Source organism: Chiloscyllium plagiosum, unplaced genomic scaffold, assembly GCF_037043375.1.
Source record: "Chiloscyllium plagiosum isolate Xiang-an unplaced genomic scaffold, Cpla_swu_hap1 HiC_scaffold_16, whole genome shotgun sequence".
Classification (NCBI taxonomy): domain Eukaryota; kingdom Metazoa; phylum Chordata; class Chondrichthyes; order Orectolobiformes; family Hemiscylliidae; genus Chiloscyllium; species Chiloscyllium plagiosum.
The window spans coordinates 64,763,619-64,769,876 of NW_028270154.1; the positions used below are offsets into that span (position 1 = coordinate 64,763,619).

Consider the following 6,258-nt stretch of genomic DNA (forward strand, 5'->3'; position numbering starts at 1 on the left):
AAATACTTTGAGCCTTACAATGCCATTACTTTCAGTGAATTACTTCAAATCATCTGGAACAAAATGTTTCAATACTCAGAAATTGCCTGTGAAAATATTTGATTTCGCTTCAACATCCCAGTGAGTGCTGACAAGTTGCTATGATCGAGCAAATAATAGAATGCTTACCAGCCTGTCATTAAGAGTTGCAATGCTGTGGGGATGTGTCTTTGTTTTCCAGCTATGGTATCAGGCTATCTACTGCATACGAAACAAAAAAAAAAGACCAAAAGAACTGCGGATCCTGGAAATCAGAAACAAAAACACACATGGTTGCTAAAACTCAGCAGATCTGGAAGAATGGAAGTTTTAAAGAAGGGTCACTGGACCTGAAGCATTTAACTCTGCTTTGTCTCTACAGGTGCTGCCAGACCTACTGAGACTTTTCCAGCAAGTTCTGTTTTTGTATCTATACTAATATATTTAGATCTTACATCGCATCAGTTTTTCCAATTTTGAATTGATAGATTCATAGAATCCCTACAATGTGGAAACAGGCCATTTGGCCCAACAAGTCCACACTGACCCTCCAAAGAGTATCCCACCCAGCTACATTCCCCTGCCCTTCTACTCTATATTTACCCATGACTAATGCACCTAACCTATCCATTCCTGAAAACTATGGGCAACTTAGCATGGCCAATTCACCTGACCTGCACATCTCTGGATTGTGTGAGGAAATGAAGCACCTGGAGAAAACGCACGCAGACACTGGAAGAATGTGCAAACGCCACACAGTCATCCGGAGGTGGAATCGATCCCAGGTCCCAGGTGCTGTGAGGCAGCAGTACTAACCACTGAGCCACCGTGCTGCCCAAATTATTATTCCCATGTTGATTAAAAGCTAACTGCACACATATTACCATTAGCAGTGAAATACACGCAGAATAACATGCAACTTACTTAGATACAAAGCCATTCTCTTGGTGGTGGCAGAGAGGGCGACTTGTCAGAGGAGAGCAGACAGAACAGGATTCTTGGTGAGGCAGCGGACTAGTCTGGCAGCAAAGCCAAGGAATCCTGGATGCAGTAAGCCCAGGGAAGGGACTGCAGTGGTGGAAGTGTGGTATGGCCGGAGCAGGGAATCCTGGCATCATCAAGGCAGTAGCAGAGCCAGGGATTCCTGGTTGCGTTTGCAGTCATGGTAGGCCCAGATCATGGACTCCGGATTATCATCGAGGTGCTGACTGCAGCTCCTGGTTGATGTACGCCTGGAGCCAGGAATTCTTGGTTACGGGAAAAGTAGCAGCCACAATGGACTAGTGGGCTCCTATTTGCACTGTGAATGTAGGTTTAGCATGGGACCTGGCATCAGCAGCGGCATCAATGAAGTGGGCTCCGTGGCAAAGAAATGGCATTTTAAGAATGGCAATGCCCACATTGGTGAGTCTGGCACTGGTGGCTGTAAGATGTGGAGGAAGGGGGCACGCAGGCGGGACTGATGAGCGGCTCAGGGCTCAAGATCCATGGTGGAAGCAGTGGAATAAAGATGGACTTTCTTTCAGTTGCATCATTTATTCTTTTTATTGTTAAACAATTCAAAATATTGATAGTTGAAGCTTTTCACTGTGTTTTACTGTATTACTCATTGTAAAATACAAGAGACAATAAATCATTTAATCAGTCAAGGGAGCTGCTGGTAAAGATTATATCAATAGCAATAAGGAGATACAATGATACAGTTCTCACTGCCATAAATACAAGATGAATCTAAACCTGCCCCTCAAGTCATTTGCAAGCTGATTTTCCAACATCCCTAATTGTAACCCAGCCCTGTATAGTTGTTTGAACTCAGTGCACGAATATTAAGGATAACTGAGAAATGTTCTGTTTCCATTTTTAATTATTTTTTGTCTCACTTCTGGAAGTTATGTTCATGAGATGAAGAGAGATTCAGAGCAGCATTTATCTCACAGTCTATCAATGATGGGTAATGTAGGTGAGCGGAGAGATCTTGGTATCCATGTACACAGAACCCTGAAAGTTGCCACCCAGGTTGATAGGGTTGTTAAGAAGGCATAGGGTGTGTTAGCTTTTATTGGTAGAGGGATTGAGTTTTGGAGCCACGAGGTCATGCTGCAGCTGTACAAAACTCTTGTGCAACCACACTTGGAGTGTTGCCTACAGTTCTGGTCACTGTGTTATAGAAAGAATGTGGAAGCTTTGGAAAGGGTTCAGAGGATATTACTAGGATGTTGCCTGGTATAGAAGGAAGGTCTTACGAGGAAAGGCTGAGGGAGTTGAGGCTGTTTTCATTAGAGAGAAGAAGGTTGTGACATATAAGATAATCTGAGGGTTGGATAGGGTGGACAGTGAGAGATTTTTTCCTCAGATAGTAATGGCTAGCATGAGAGCGTATAGCTTTAAATTGAGGGGTGATAGATATAGGACAGATGTCAGAGGGAGTTTCTTTACTCAGAGATTGGTAGTAGGGGCATACAAGGCACGGCCTGCAACGCTAGCAGACTCGCCAAATTTGAGGGCATTTAAATGTTCATTGGATAAACAATGGATGAAAATGGAATAATATAGGATAGATAGGCTTCAGACTGGTTCCACAGGTCGGTGCAAATTCGAGGGCTGAAGGGCCTGTACTGTGCTGTTATGTTCTATGTTCTATGTTCTATGATCACCATAATTTATGTATAAAGAACAGCCATGAGCAACATAAGAACAGGAATAAACCATTCTGATCCTCAAGCGCATTTGACCATTCAGTGGAATCATGGTTGATCAGTGTCATTAATCATTAGCATTTTATACAATTGAGCAGCTGATGCTATAAAAAACATCTTTTCAATGAGGTATTAGACGATAATGAGCATTTGAGGAAAATCACAATTGCACAAATTTTAATTCACTGTCAGTATTTAGGAACTATATTGCTAACCTCTTTAGCAGCAGCAACAAGACCAGCCTTCCCCATCAAAACCCCATCCCCCAGAAGCATCCTTGATGCTGTCGCCTCTTGACAATCTCTTTTAAATGCAGTAATCAACTGAAAAATAGAACATTTGTTCTGGAAACTATTGTTGTTCCTGCCATGTTATAAAATCTCTTCCATGGAAAAAAGAAATTTCCCCTTTATGTTGCTGGACAAAAGCATGGACTGAGAGGAGACAGTTACTGATCCAGGCTGAGAGCCTTTTATCAGAGTTTCAACTAACCATGCAGCTGTTAATGATTGCCCTGTGGGTATGGCCACCAGTCCCAGACAGATGGTTTCCTGCTTAAAACTTTGTTTCAGATTGCCTGCTTGTGTTCTTTACTGTTACAACTTCTATAAACTTTTTTATAGCACACAGTGCACACAATGGGAAGGAGGAATAGTGAAAAGCTATTGGGTTTATTTCATCCAATTCAATAACCGATTTCTGTTCTCATCACTCTCAATCTCTCTCGTTTGTGGAATGAACTGCAAACTCCACTGTCTCACATGTTACCACAACTAGTCTGAGTAAAGACAAAAATAAAGTTAGCCCAGCCCTTCCTTTCCTCCCCACTCAAAAAAAAATCACCTGGGGCTGTGACACATTCGCTTGGATATATACATGCTAACACATTAGCAGCATTTCAGATTCTTCAGGCTGAACTCACCCAAACACTTGTAGTGCAGGTTTTCAACATCTTACAAATTGCTAATATGAGTTACAAATCACACAACACCAGGTTATAGTCCAACAGGTTTAATTGGAAGCACTAGCTTTCAGAGGTGGTTGTGGAGTGCATAATTGTAAGACAGAGAATTTATAGCAGAAGTTTACAGTGTGACGTAACTGAAATTATACATTGATAGTTTCACTTCTTACATATGTAAATCACAAAACGTTTTTTTAAAAGTTACATTCTCGGGTTAACAGTAACAATTGGTGTCAGCGCAGATTAGATGTTGAGATGTTGAAGGTGTTAGCCCCCTGTGTTCCCTGTCTGTGCCATAATGTTTAGATTCTAATCTAAAAAGTGAGTTAACAGAGTCTTACATGAATGCATGCAGTTTTTGATGTCATTAGCATTTTATACAATATGTGTGTGTGAGTGTAAAGTGTCTAAGTCTGTGAGAGGATGCATGTGTGCTTGTGGGATTGTGTATGCCTTGGGTGGGGGTTGTGAGTGTCTGTGAGAGAGAGTGTATATGTGTGTGTGAGTGTAAAGTGTCTAAGTCTGTGAGAGGGTGCATGTGTGAGTGTGGGAGTGAGTGTGTCTGTAGGAGTGTATGTGAGTGTGTGCATGTCTGTGTATAGGAGTGTGTGTGTGTGTGTATAGTGCACGCGTGCACACAGGAGTGTCTGTGTGCGTGTGTATAGTGCAATGGTGATCACCTGTAATGTGACATGAACCCAAGGTCCCGGTTGAGGCCCTCCCTATGGGTACCGAACTTAGCTATCAGCCTCTGCTCGGCCACTTTTCGCTGCTGCCTGTCCCGAAGTCCGCCTTGGAGGATGGTCACCCGAAGGTCCGAGGTCGAATGTCCTGGACCACTGAAGTGTTCCCCAACTGGGAGGGAACACTCCTATCTGTTGATTGTTGTACGGTGCCCATTCATCCGTTGCTGTAGTCTTTGCTCGGTTTCACCAACGTACCATGCCTCAGGGCACCCTTGCCTGCAGCGTATGAGATAGACAACGTTGGCTGAGTCGCATGAGTACCTGCCACGTACATGGTGGGAGGTATCCCCACGTGTAATGGTGGTATCTATGTCCATACGCTGGCACGTCTTGCAGCGCCTACCGTGACAGGGTTGTATGGAGTTGTCCTGAAAGCCGGGCAGTTTGCTACAAACAATGATCTGTTTGACATATGGCGGTTGTTTAAAGGTGAGCAGTGGAGGTGTGGGGAAGGTCTTGGTGAGGTGCTAATCCTCATTGATAATGTGTTGCAGGTCGCAAAGAGCATGGCATAGTTTTTCAGCTCCTGGGAAGTACTGGACAATGAAGGGTACCCTGTCGGTTGCAGCACGTGTCTGTCTCCTGAGGAGGTCATTACGGTTCCTTGCTGTGGCACGTCGGAACTGGCGGTCGATGAGTTGAGCATTGTACCCCGTTCTTATGAGGGCATCCCTGAGTATTTCCAGGTGCCCGTCACGTTCCGTCTCATTTGATCATATCCGGTGTATGCATAGGGCTTATCCATAGGGGATGGATGTTGTAGTATGTTTTGAGTGGAAGCTGGAGAAGTGTAGCATTGTGAGGTTATCTGTGGGTTTGTGGTAGAGTGTGGTGCTGAGGTGTCCATCCTTGATGGAGATGCACGTGTCCAAGAATGAGACAGATAGTCGAGAGTAGTCCATGGTGAGTTTGATGGTGGGATGAAACTTGTTGATATCACTGTGTAGTTTTATCAGTGACTCCTCGCCACGATTCCAGAGGAAGACAATGTCGTCAATGTACCTGGTGTGTAATATTGGTTGGAGATCCTGTGTAGAGAAGAAGTCTTGTTTGAACTTGTGCATGAAGATGTTGGCATATTGGGGTGCAAGTTTGGTCCCCATGGCTGTTCCATGTGTCTGGATGAAGAACTGCTTGTCAAAGGTGAAGACGTTGTGATCGAGGATAAAGCAGATGAGTTGTATGACAGTGTTCGGAGACTGGCAGTTGTTGGTGTTGAGTACTGAGGCTGTTGCCGTGATGCCGTCATTGTGGGGGGTGCTGGTGTAGGCTGCTGAAACATCCATTGTGACGAGGAATGTTCCTGGTTCGACTGGTCCGTGGGTGCTGAGTTTCTGTAAGAAATCCGTAGCGTCGCGACAGAAGCTGGGGATCCCCTGTACAACGGGTTTCAAGATGCCTTCAACATAGCCAGAGAGATTCTCACACAGTATCCCATTGCCTGATACGATGCAACGTCCTGGTGTATTGGCTTTGTGTACTTTGAAAGGCAGTAGAAGTCGCCTAAGCGAGAAGTACGTGGGATGAAGGCACATAGGAAACGCTAAAGGACTGGATCCCAAGTCCTGATCAATGTGTTTAGTTCATGGGTGTGTTCTTTGGTCGGATCAGCCGGTAGTGCCTGTAGTGCTCCTGGTTGTTCAGTTGTTGGTACACTTCCTCGCAGTAATCTGATCCATTCTGAATGACAATGGCTCTTCCTTTATCTGCTGGTTTGATGACAATCTTGTGATTGGTTTTGAGAGCATGGATGGTGTTGCGTTGTGAACGGTGATGTTTTGCTCTACCTTGTGGGTACGGCTGATGAACCTGACATTTATATATTTCCTGACGG

General features: G+C 44.4%; 1 pseudogene; it reads right to left on the bottom strand.

Moving 5' to 3' along the window:
- Window positions 1-4,354: 4,354 nt before the first annotated feature.
- On the bottom strand, window positions 4,355-5,764 carry LOC148147559 (uncharacterized; annotated as a pseudogene).
- Between the last annotated feature and the right edge of the window lie 494 nt (window positions 5,765-6,258).